Below are 13,737 nucleotides of genomic sequence, written 5' to 3'. Positions count from 1 at the left end.
CCCGCGTCAAGGGCGAAAAAGTACAGTCAGGGGCGGCTATAGCACGTCGCTGCGAGCACACGCCGCTAGGAAAAGTCCCGGTGGCTATGCTACTCGCTCTCGCGATAACCAATGGGCCAAGTCGCGAGACCTTGGGCAATCTCCTTCGGCTTCGGCCTCCGATAAGTGCGGCTTGGCGTGGTACGACCTTGAGCGAGCACCAGGTACCCGTTCTTCGGCTTAGTATCCGGAAAGGATCAACACAAGATACGCCCTCCCCGCACGGGCAAAGGCACCGTGAGCGAGCTTAATTCCTAGTCACAAAGGTGTCGGCGGACGAGAGGAAGTATTTATATACCCAGCGGGGTCTCGGACATAAGAGACACGCTCCCCGCCGTAGGCAGCCGAACACGACCGCACCGTGACGTCAGCGCTCCGCCCTCACCGCAAAACATCGCGAGTGGCGCGCCACCGCTTACAGCCGACTGCAAATGGGAAGGGGATGAGGCGTAGGGATGGCCGAACAGATGAATGCAGGTGAACAGGTTTACAATGTTTACAAGACCTTGTATAAGGAACTCCTGATTTGTAGCTAGAGCGAACGCCCTACGCGCAATTCCTGACACGCGCTTAGCCTCTATTGGAACAAGGGCTGTCAGATTTCTTTTGCCTAAACACAGGACCGACAAAAAATCAGTGCCCTTCCACTCTGTCAAGAAGGATGACCAGTGAAGCTGTGTATATATGTGGGCCCCTGAATGGCGAACTGAACCTCCGCCGCGGGCCGACCCAGTATATCACTGTCTTCGAGATCGATGTTACGCCTTTGTGCTTCTATATATTTAATTAATTAATTAATTAATTACGTCATGCTGCCGACGAACGAGGGAGCAGTGGCACGAACGCGTTGGCGTGGTAGCGCCGAGGGGCGCCTGCGAGACAGCTGTGGAAGAAGACGACGACGTCGGACCCAATCCTGATGATGATAGCTTTGTGTTGACACACGACACGATCCTGTGGGAACTAGCCTTTAACGACTTCGCTGTAAAAGAAGACAAAACATGTAATCCCCACAATTCACGACCCTTCGTGACCCTTTTATATGTTGGGCGGAGTATTGTGCACATAAAGCAAGGCTTTAGAGATCTAGTTGTCTATTGGAGGCATTCCCTTGAGCTAATGGAAGTCAAAATTCCTTCACTTAGAACTGAGCCACCGGTTCCCGAAGGAGTTCTGAGAACCCCGTCTTATTTAGACGTGGAAACCTGTGCTTTTTAGCCCTTCGCTCTGTAAATTCGTCATTTTTCTTCGTCATTATATACCAATGATGAATGCACTAAATATACCATTCATTAAGAACCGCGAAAGTAGTGTTATGCTTACGAACTAATTTAGTAGAGAAGGCTTAGAGCCGAAAATTTCAAGATAATAATTTGCACTCGGGATATCTTGCACATATTAAAAGCCTGTACCTTGTATCCCCTGCCGTTTTAAAGACTAGTTTTGGAGATCGAAAGAACATTCAGTGGGGAACCTCAACGTTTGCCATCATTCAGATGGTAATCTGTGGATAAGCACCGATTTGTGTGATAAACCTGTGCTTTTTAGCCCTTCGCTCTCTAAATTCGTCATTTTTCTTTGTCTTTATATACTAATGATGAATGCAGTAAATACACTATTCATTAAGAACCGCGAAAGTAATGTTGTGCTTACGAACTGATTAAGTAGAGAAAGCTTGCAGCCGGAAATTTCAAGAGAATAATTTGTACTCGGGATATTTTGCACATATTAAAAGGTTGTTCCTTGTATCCTGTACCATTTTAAAGACTAGTTTTGGAGGTCGAAAGAACATTCAGTGGGGAGCCTCAACTTTTGCCATGATTCAGATGGTAATCTGTGGATAGGCACCGATTCCTGTGATCAGTACAGGCCATTCAGGACCAAACTAAACGCTAACAAATAATGCATGTACACCTTTAAGCTATCATAAATGATTATTGATGACTCGGGCCGTGTTTTGTAAGGATTCTTTTCATTTTCCATTCTTTTCGGAATTCCTACTTGGCCTGCATATATCCAGGTCTTCGATATCGCCACTGTCGGCCACTTGAGCCATTTTGCAGGTGATAATAAATGGATAGAATCGAAGGAAAGGAATCCTTATGAAAAGAATTATGGGGTTTTACGTGCCAAAACCACCGTCTGATTATGAGGCACGCCGTAGTGGAGGACTACGGAAATTTCGACCACCTGGGGTTCTTTTTAACGTGCACCTAAATCTAAGTACCCGGGTGTTTTCGCATTTCGCCCCCATCGAAATGCGGCCGCCGTGGCCGGGATTCGATCCCGCGACCTCGCGCTCAGCACGGAATCCTTACATATGTGGCAGCTGAAAACTAAATCACACCATGCAACGATTTGATTGAAGCAGCCTTACGCAGCACAACTTAGCTATTTCCTGCGCATGCCCTTGGTCATACGTGAGTGATAAAGCCTTATATTAATCCACGTTCTTAATGCTCCTTCACCGCTATTGACACCCTAAACATAGACCAGTGTGTCATGACATGATAAGCGGCACAGTATGAGTAAGGTGTGCCGCACAGGTTTACCTTGTGCTTTACTTAGTTTCATTGTTTGTTGGCTTCATATGATTGTGGCCAACAAAGTTCGGGTCTCTCGGTCCCCTTCTTCTATTTCATTGCTTAGCGAGGGACTCGTCTCCGGCAGCTTTGATGCCTTCAGGTAGCACACGAGGGTTTATTGGCCAGTTGCTCTCTCCCAAATTAACGCACTTCATACTTTAAGGGAAGCGCCAAAACTAAGGACAGGAGGGTACACCACATGTGCTGTGTTGCAACTTCTTCGAATATGTTGTACCGTCCATCTGTCCTTGTTTTTGGCGCTTCACTGGCAGGATATCATACCAACAATGCCGAATTTCTACCCTACACGTACTAATTGACACCTGTGCTTGAAGGAATGTTCTACATCCGCTGCCATGGTCGTGAGTTGTGGAGCTGTATAATACCCAACAAAATACATGGAAAAACAACAGCGAGCTAGCTCAGTTGGTCAGGACATCGCGCGCGTAATGCGAAGACGTGGGTTCAGACCTCACCTGTGGAAACTTGTTCCTTCGTCCACTTTTTCACTCATTTCTACATTGACTTCACTTTTTCAATCATATTTTCGAAAAAAAATATACGATTTGCTTTCGTGGTTTCGTTGTTGTTAGTTTCATATGATTGTGACCAACAGATAACCGTTTTCTTTGTTAATCATGTGTGGTGTATCATATTAAGGAACTGCTTGGTCTGGTTGCGCGCAGGTTGCAAAGTAACTTTTCTTTTACTAACCAAAAACGTTTACACCTTGGAGCATCATACGTATAGGGCTTATTAGCAACTCCATTGTATGCAAATATATCAATAAAACATTTTTCTTCTTACTGTTTGCAATTGCGGTTACGTTCATATAGTATAGCATGGGTTATATTTTATCGTATTATCTGTAAATTTCGGACAGTATTTTTTCAATAAATATACAGGGTCTTCGTAGTTAAGCTAACGCTAATTTTAATGGTGTGGTACAGCATTATTAAAAGACGGATGGTGCATCGCCTATTAAGGGTCATGAAGTTGTGGAATTCGGAGATGAAGGCAGGGCCAGCGACCGTGGAATGCTTCCCCGCATGGTTGGACCATACGGAGAATGCCCGATTCCGCAGCAAAGATTCCGTAGGACACTGTCGGCATCCCCTGAAGTACGGATATACTCCACAAAACTAGTCACTTGCCCCCGATGCTTTCGTCGGAGGGCTGCATGTACTTTGGGCCCTCCCACAGCAAGTGCCTGATGGTTGGCGCAGCTGCCGTTTTTCACGCTGGGCAACCTGTCTGTATGGGTGGTAGCTCCTCCACCGTGTTGTCTGGAAGGCATCTTCTTTCCTTATATGCACGCTAGCGTGCAAGCACATCCGGCGTAAGTGCAGTACCGTTGCGGGTCTTGTGCACGAGTACTTGGCATGCGCGCGACAAGCCTGCAGGCAGTGGATTGTTGTAGGCGTTCACGGAGCTATCGTCGCCTCTGTCGTTGTTCTACGAAGGATATCTCTTCATTTTCTTAATTTTGCTGGTACGCAAGAGAGAGAGAGAGAGAGAAATAGAAGACAGGAAAGGCAGGGAGGTTGGTTAACCAGACGCACGTCCGGTTTGCTACCCTGCACTGGGGGAAGGAGTATGGGGATGAAGAGAGAGAGAGAGGTGCACAAACGTTGCTACGTCGCTGCGGCGGTTAAAGGCTATATCGCGCTCGCAGCGGCGCGAACCGCTTCGTTCTCTGGTATACCCTGCAGTGGCCGGGAACCAACCCTACCGGAGTCTCGACTACTGCACCGTGCGTAGCCTCCCACTTGCCTCTGCTATCTTACTTGCGAAGGGGTCAGCGTGGGGCGCCGTAATACGCGCAACGCCACCTGAGTGTCGGTATATATTGTCATTTGGGAAGCACCTGGAGGTTCTGTGGGGACTTCGTGCAGTGCGTCACGGACAGCCAGCAGTTCGACCGTGAGTACGTCTGGTGGTTCTTGATTACCAAGTACGTACTTCTAGGCGCGCGTGGTTCCAACCTCAAGGCGGTGTATTCCAACTGCGGCTCGCGTACCGTCAGACATTGAGCGCAAGGCAACGTTCACATAAAAGGCAGTCGTGCAGAAGCTGGCCAGGCTCGCTGTGCCGATTTGCGTAGCACTTCCGGCTCGCTGGGTGGTGGCACAGGTCCATGCACCCTGGCAGAGGGCCGGAGTCGATCAGTTGCAGATGTGTCTCCCACGGTGGCGTCCATGGTGCGGGCTCCAACCCCGAGTCCGGGATCTCGCCAAGAGCGCATAGATGAGCGCGGCCCCGGTGAGTTGAGGGGCGTCGGAGCTGATCCACATTGCGCTGATTCTCGATAATGTGTTGTAATGGTGGCAGCTGCGCATAGCGTCGCAGACCGTCCAGCCATGCGTGGCACGGCATCCCGGTGACAACGCCTAGTGCCTCGTTGTACAGGTTCTTCACCTGCTGTACGTGTTGCTTCGGTAGAGTGTACGCAAGCGCTCCGTATGTTGCACGGGACACTGCAACGTAACCAGGATAAGCTGGCGGGCTGTCTTGGTTCCGGCCCCTCCGAGGCGCCACAATATTCGCCGTATCAAATGAAGGTTACGGCACCACTTTGGACGTAACTGCCGGATTCATATGTCGGGCCGACCTTCTGCTACTGTCGGCACGCCAAGAATATTCACCGTATACCCTTCGGTCACTGGGTGGAGGGACGTGCCCGCGAAGTGCAAGGCCACTTTGTGCCGGCGTTCGTCATGGCCATCAGTGGTGATGTATGCGGTCTTTTCGGGGGAGCGACTCATCCCCGTGTTTTCCAGGAATGCTGTGTACATGTCTGCATCGCTGTTTGCAGCGCCGCCACTTGATCGGTGATTTCTTCTTCGCAAGACATCCACAGCATAATGTCGTCTGTGCAGATTGTAAAATGCAGTTCATATACTTCCTCGAGCTGCCACGCCAAGTGGGCGATCACCATGTTGAAGAGCACCAGGGAATGGATAGCTCTTTGCGGCGCGCCAACTGCATTACTGTAGCGTCGTGTCTTCGGGCCCTGAGCCCCTTCAAGACACCCTTGATAAAGTTAAGTGGGCGGCCAGTTAGCCCTACCGCGCGAGCCGCGTCTATCACCGCTTCATGCGTGACGGTGTCAAATGCTTTCTTTAAGTCAACTGCACCAAGACATCAGGTTCTACATCTTGGTGGCGACGAGGTAGGCACGTAGTCTTTCGCAGTAGGTACAAACTGTCGTACATGCACAGGCCTTGGCGGAATCCGGTATGAAACGAATGAAATCATCCCGTTGCCTCCAGGTGGTAGTTGATACGAACCAAGACCATGCGCTCCGATAGCTTGCACAAGACAGACGTGAGTGACATGGGGCACAGGAGCGTCAAACGGTCAGGTGTTTTTCCAGGCTTAGGAATAGGCACCACCACCGAATGTCTCCAGTCGTCGGGCAGTACGTCCGTCGTCCAGTCGTAAAAATAAGAGAGACGTAGTCACCTTATAATGGAGAGGGCTACTCCTTTTTGCATAGCGTAACGAACAATATATATATATATATATATATATATCAGAAAATGAAAAAAAACACGTCATAGGGTCAGAAATCGACAGAACACAGTTCTATACACCCATGAACATATCAATATAAAAGTCAAATGCAAGTTGCACCACAACGAGTTTGAAACAAAGTCACAAACACACACAAGCGGCCGCGATGTAGACAGCGATGAGCATATATGCAGATGAGGAATTACACAAAGTTAACATAATGCACGCACAGAATAGAAAATGGTATAACACGTAATATGCAAGCACTAATAATTACAAATAGGAGCAAGTTATAGTAACATTGTGTAACTATTCAGTGTGACATCTATAGTACTTATTAAGGATGCCTGCCTCCTCGTAAAAATGTTCAAGCGCATTGAATGCTTTTGGCTGTGCTATTTTCGATGGTCATGGGCCCAGCAATTTTGCGAGTGAGAAAGGTCGGTGAGGATCAATGGAGTGTAGCTCTTGTTCTAGCTGCCGTCTTTGCGCCGCGTATATGGAACATTCTAGGAGTAGATGCCGAACATCCTCATCGTTGTGGCCATAGGAGTAAGCCGGGAGGAAGCCCATTTTATGTGATATAGGAAAGGTTTGGTGTATGCTGTCTCAAGGCGCAATCGATGAATTAGTGCCTCGGTACTTTACGAAAATTCTACATCCAGCTGGTATTTGAGTTGAGAGTTCACTTCGTAAAGAATTGATTCCTTAGCACCTTCATTAAGCCAGGTTGACATACACAAGTCCTTTTTTAGCACTCTCAATAAGCGCTTCGTGTCTATTGGTGATAAACGGATGAGTTGAATTTCTGCATCTTTATGGGCCGATTTTGCCAACGAGCACGCTAATTCGTTGCCTGCTATACCAGCATGTCCCGGTACTCACTGCAATATTACTTCTAGTTTTCTTTCATTAGCCCGAGTTAAACTGTTCAGTACTGCGTATGTTATTAGTGGGTATGGTTGGCTGTCATCAATATTTTCAAGACATGCTAAAGCCAATAAGGAGTCTGTGCAAATTACCCACTTTGTTCTTGTCTCATATGTCTTGATAAAATAAGTGGTCCTAGTCGACAAGCGTACTCTACCTGGATGGTATAACACAAGCTGCAGTCGCACTTTCTTTGATTACAGAAACGTCCGTGTAGAAAGAATAGATTCCTGGTAATTGTCATATAGCTGATGTAAAGCTGATTGTTTCCCTGCTAATGTGGAAACGACGCTTTTATTTTTAAGTCCGTTGATTGACGTTTCTATTTTCGACGCCTGCAGAAGCCATGCTGGGTAGCAGAGGTCTGAGTGCAAAAAAAAACAAAAAGATTCTGGAAGTCGTGATTTATGCTCTTGAAACATGGCGTGTATTTGTGCACCCGGACGGTTCTCTGCCAGAGAGAGAAGTGGGTGCGCAGAATGCTGGAATTCTGAAGAGATATTGCATGTTTCCAAGCTGCAAATTACGATGAAATGTGGTTCCCGCGCTTCTGCAATAGTGAGGTGACAGAATGTAACTTGCGGGACTTCTAGGCACACTCGCCGAGCCTGCAACAGCTGTATAATTATAGCCGGTGAAGGGACGTCGCAGATAATTTGTGCAATACAGGGGCGGAGTAATCAATTCTCTGACGGACAAGTGCTGAGTGGACGTGAAGCAGGGATGCACTTGTTCCAACCCACTTAGTGCCTGGGATTTTGTGGAGAACATTTATCACACAACTAATTTGGTCCTCCAAGGCGGTGAAATGATTAGTCCATCGAAGCTGGCAGTCTAAAATCACGCCGACAAAATTATGTTTCCGAACCAGCTCGATCTCATTGCCGTCTGTTCAAAGACCAAAATTTCTAACCTTTTTTCTTGTGAAAGGCCAAACCGCCGATTTGGCATATCTGCATGCCATCTTCTCTTAAATAATCACCTATTGCATTCAAAGCTTCCTGCAGCCGATGCTTGACAACGTCTAGAGACTTGTTCGATGTCCATATGCAGATGTCATCAGCATACATAGATACCTTTATGTCTGCTGTAAGTACTGCTGGTAAGCCTGTTATTGCTGCATTGAAGAGAAATGGACTTAACACACTTCCTTGCGGAACTCCTTCGTTTATGGTGTATGCGTCACTTTGTCCGTCATTTGTATTTGTATATATCATTCTGTCTTTCAAGTAGTTAGCGATCCATTTGGGAACGCGGCCATGCACTCCGAGCGTTGAGAGACCAAGTGGTGACTGACCGTGTCAAAGGCCTTCTTAATATCAATAAACACAGCAACGGCAATGTTCCCACAGCTAATCTCGTGGTCAACAAACGTTACCAAGTCAAAGATGCAGTATATTGTACATCTACGTTTTGTGAAACCAGCCATTTGGTATGGTAGAAAACTGCTGATTCTATCCACCATTGCAGTCTAAAATCGATCATTTTTTTCATTACCTTTGCAACGCAGCTGTTTAAACTAACTGGGCGGAAGGAGTGAAGAGACAGTGGCGTTTTGCCAGGTTTTAGCAATGGGACCACGTTAGTGACCCTCCAACTCACAAGAACATGTGCTTCTTCCCACATCTTGTTGCAGACGTGTAGGAGAGTGGACGTGCCTGTTGGGCCAAGGTTTTTCAAGGCGTAATAAGAGATGTTGTCAGGACCAGTCGCTGTTCTTTGGCGTGTCTTCGAGAGATCATGCTGCAGTTCTTTTAGAGGGAACAGAATATCGAACTGGGCATGAGGTAAATTCCAACCGTCTTCAATATGTTGCTGCACAAAAAGGCTAGATTGATCTTGAATTGATATAGGCTGTGCGAAATTTACTAGTGCTGCGCAGAACTTGTTTGCAATTTCGCGTTCAGATAAGTCAAAAGCCGTTTGTGGCTAACCCGTTTGTGCGAAAAGCAAGTTCAGCTCCGATGCGCAGGCCCCGAGTTCGCGACAGTACCATTAGAGAGCTGCCAGGGACTCGGGAGGCAGGCCGGATGGACCGTCGGACGACGTGGCTCATTTTTGCTTTGTGGGAGCCGTCTCTGCCTGGTGCCCGCGCGTTGGTAGTATATAGGCTGACAAGCAATTATGTCTTGCTAAAGGGGAATTAATGCCGTCTTCGGAGAGTGCTGGGTCTCGTTCGTACAAAATGGGCGCCGGGGCTTCTGCCGGTTGTGGAAAAAGAGTATGTGCCGCCTCATCCTGGAACTCGAGTGTTGTTAACCCGGTGACTAGCAGGATGGCTTCTGTTGTGCAGTGGCGTTCGCCTCTGCTTCCGCTGCCATTGGTGACACGAAAGGTGGACCACATTGTCTACAAGCACGTGCTTTCGTTAAAGTAAGCGCAGTACTCTTGCCAACGGGACCGATAGAACTTGCGTGCATAGCGAAGTGCGGTACTATAGGTAGTGAGCCGGAGAACTTTGAGCAAATCTTTATAGCAACGACTGTTGGCGAAGTAGCTGGCTTGAAGTCGCGTCCTGCGGTCCCACAACTTGAGTAGATGGGCATCTGGCGAAGGAATGTCGACGTGCACTGCAAGATCATTTACAGCTTCGGGGCTGGCCCGCTGCAAGCGTACCACCAAAGGCAGTGATTGCTCGCAGTTAGCTATCTCTTCGCCAGAAGGCAGCCCAATCAATGGTGCGGATTTGACGTCTGGGTCGTCACTTGACAGCTTTATAAATTTCGATACAGATCGGGTAGTGGTCGCTACCCATGTTGTCTGGCTGACATCGCCATTCCCGCACAAGTCCTGGTGGCACCCACGTAAGGTCAAGTGTTGTGTTGTCCTGCAACGGATGTAGTTCAAGACTAGTTGGGTAGTTAAGATCGTTCTGCAGAAGTAATGCGGCTCACTCCGCTGCATCTACAAATGTGGTACCTCGAACGGAGACATTGTTGTAGCGCCACTCCTATGGAGTACGTTTAAGCCTCCCCCGATTAGCAGGCAGGTCGACTATCCAGTCGAATTTACCAGAGTGAAGCTTGCACGTATCGGGCAGCGTGTACACGGAGACAGTGATGGTACTAGAGCGACTGTACAATTTGCTTCGAACGGCCACGATTTCCTGGTGTGTTGTGCAGAAGGTGGACGTGACAATTTGTACCTGTGGCACTGAGTTGTGCGCAAACACTGCAGCTTGGTCCTCGCCGGATAAGGAGCTTGTCTGGCGGCTATCGCCGTGTCGGATACTCGGTTAGAAGTAGCCCGTGTAGCCTCGTACGTTCGCAGACTGGCCTTACGTTTCCTGCAGCAGAATGACTTGTGGTTAGCCCATCTGTGCGAAAAGCAAGTTCATCTCCCGTGCGCAAGCCCCGAGTCCGCGACAGTACCATTGGAGAGCTGCCGGAGACTCGGGAGGCGGGGCAGGTGGACCGTCGGACGACGTAGCTCCTTGTTGTTTTGTGGAAGCCATGGTGGCGATAAGAGGTCTACAGTTGCACGCTTGCCCGCAGGAGAGCTGTCGTGTGTAAGTTGTTCCTGGGCGGTGAGAGCTGCGGTTACCGCTTCAGTTACCGTCTTAACCAGGGCTGTCATATCAAAAGTCTGTAGACCCTGTTGCGGCTGCTGCTCTTTTAATTTTTGTGAAAGCGGCGTCTGAACTTCTGCCCCTGCCGCTGGTTCGAGACCGAGCTGTTGGACTGCCAGTCCACGTATTGTTTAGGTGAGCCATGCGGTTGCGCCTGCTTCTCTTGACATTCCTCTTCGTCTGAAGTGTTTGTGCTCCTTTGCCGGCCTGAATTCGCTTGGTTTCCACCTCGTGCGCATATCTCGCTCTAGCTAGCTGGGATGTTAGTTATTTCATGGCCGTTTCGATCCGGCTAATTTCTGTTTGCAGTCTCCCTATATGAGGCGGTTCCGCGTCTACAGCAGTTTCTGTATGTACCTGGGTAGCCCGCTTTTGATTCCCTGCCAATGCATTAGCATGTGACACTTTCTTAAGCACTGTGTCTGCAGATTCGCTATATACATGGGTTGTTTTAACTGCCACAGCTGCCGCGGTAGAGTGGCTGCAGGAGTGAGATTGCTTGCGCCCTGCCCTATTCGCCCGGCGTTTCGATCTGCTGTATCAGTGATGGGATTTCGTCGTTTTCCTCGATTTGCCCTCTGTGGCGATCTTCGTGGGACATGTTGCGTCGATGGACAGGTGGCCATCCCCGCTGCACAAACGGTAATGACGACTGGAGGCTGGGCAGTGTTCACTACCTTCTGAATGAGCTGGGCCGCACAACGCACGTAGAACCGGATGGGGGCAGATGTCCTGCTTGTAGCCAGGCTGATGATAGCTTTTACACACCAGGACGCGCGGTACGTATGGCTGGGTCGGCAACAACTGTCCGTGGTACACTATGCGGAGAAGCGGTGACGGTATGCACACTGCGTCATTCTTGCCCATGCGACGCACCGCGGCCGCGTACCCTTGTTCCGTATAGATCGAGCGTAGTAGACCTTCTTCAGCCTCCTCGAGCGCTGTACTGTGAATGACGAGGCGGCACATGCTCGCGGTATAGGGCACGGCAAAAGGTTACGGGCATTGATTGTTGTCCCGGCGTGTCCCGGTGCGTGCGTGCGTGCGTGTGTGTGTGTGTGTGTGTGTGTGTGTGTGTGTGTGTGTGTGTGTGTGTGTGTGTGTGTGTGTGTGTGTGTGTGTGTGTGTGTGTGTGTGTGTGTGTGTGTGTGTGTGTGTGTGTGTGTGTGTGTTTGTGTCCGGAGGCTCGACTTCTTAAGCCAAGGCGGGCCGCTCCCACGTTGGCACTGGCAGGCCAAGCCTTTCAGCGACATCATGGGCCCTCTGGACGGCCCTTAGTTGGTCCTGAAACAATTGGCTTTGAATCCTTTTCTCCCACTGTGTCCATTCGTCAACGAGGTTGGGTAGAGTCGCGGGACACCCTGCCAGCATATGTCTGATTCCAATGATGCCATTACAATCGTTGCAGTCCATCTTAATCTCCCTCTCTGGATATATCTTATTAATTGTGTACGGTGTGGGATATGTACCTGTTTGCAATAAGTGCAGTGAGACTGCCTGAGCCCTGTGCAGTTTTGAATGTGGCATATATATATATATATATATATATATATATATATATATATATATATATATATATATATATATATATATATATATATATATATATCTGAACAGGCGAATATTTTGACTGCGATTATAAGTCTGAACAATATTTCGGGACAGAAACGAAACTAAAAATAAAATTGTAAAAAGAAAACGTTCGTTTTGTCGTGAGCATGGAAAAACTTCCCCGTTTTTATTCCCCATTTCGAAGAACCGACGTATTGAACGCAGTGCTTTTTTTTCTTTTTCTTCTCTTCTTTTTTTTATTTATCTAACGTTAGTCTTCGCCGATGCATCAACCAAACGCATGTGCGTATAGTCCATACTAGTGCTTCGCCGCAAGAGCAGGCAAAGAGCGCATTCGCCAAAAGGCGATCATCTGGTTGTGCTGAAATTACCTCCTAGATGGCGTTACCATACTGTCACGTTCCACTCGTGCGACTAAACCGTAGTTTGGGCGCGAGCATGCACTTCGTTCTTGATTTAATTATATATCTGGCAATCTACAATATGTGAGGATCTACAAGCGGGCGCTGTCTGTTGTTTTTAGAAGTCTCATCCTACTATTAGGCGAACTGAGTGGCTGAGTATGAATATAGTAAAACCGCGCAGTACATTATGGTTCGCGTTCGGCGGCCAGCATGCGAAGAACTGTAGATGTCTTTAGAACACCCTCCAATTCTGATACGAACATTCAGTGCAACTGCTACTGTGCTTTTCCGTCTCTTAACCGCTACCAAACCTTTGGCGTCAGTTTTGAACGGGTGGCACTGCCGCCTAAATTTAGGTGCCTCACCATCAAACTGTGGAGCTATCGGCACGTCCCACCTAAATGAACAGCCTATGGAATGACTTCTGAGAATCACGTCTTTAATGCTTTAGTTATCACTTACATGCAGTAGACGTTTTTCTTACGACTGAACGGCTTCAGCTGAATAAACAAACGCTTTCGTTATTTGCCATGCAACATGGAAACTGCCACTCGTTTAATTCGCTTTATATTTTATTATGGCCTGTCGCCCATGCCACTGTCCTCCGTTGCATTCTAAAAGAAGCAGCCACCTGTATTATCGCGGAGCTTGTTCGCAAGGAACTATTACTATTACATACTCTTTTTGACGTCACTTGCGCTTATTGATGGGTGTTCAGCTCTCGTCACGTTGCTTTGGCAATCTTTAGGAGGACAGTGCCACGCTTACTTGTCGGTTACTTGCGTCACAAGGGCTTGCAGGGCTGTTGAAGATCTGAATTTTTGACAGCATGACACCGGTTTCCTGAAGTGTTGGTGTTTTTCACCAATATATGTAAGAGACGCTCAGGTTGAGCAATTTTCCGAATGGATTGTCAGGCAAAACATGTAAATCGGCTTGCAGTGAAAATAGGCTGGAAGGTCAATGGTCGACGCATTTCAATAATGGACGCGGGCTTCGCTTAGCGCCGTTACGCTTTTCAGAAGCATCATTCTTCGACGATTACGTTACTGTCAGAGCGCGCAGACCTTTTATTATCCAGGAGGTGTCGTTATAGTACAGTCCCTCTCAATGGACGGGCTCC

Source organism: Dermacentor variabilis, chromosome 1 (genome assembly GCF_050947875.1).
Source record: "Dermacentor variabilis isolate Ectoservices chromosome 1, ASM5094787v1, whole genome shotgun sequence".
NCBI classification, from domain to species: domain Eukaryota; kingdom Metazoa; phylum Arthropoda; class Arachnida; order Ixodida; family Ixodidae; genus Dermacentor; species Dermacentor variabilis.
Note: the sequence above shows the minus strand (reverse complement) of the source record.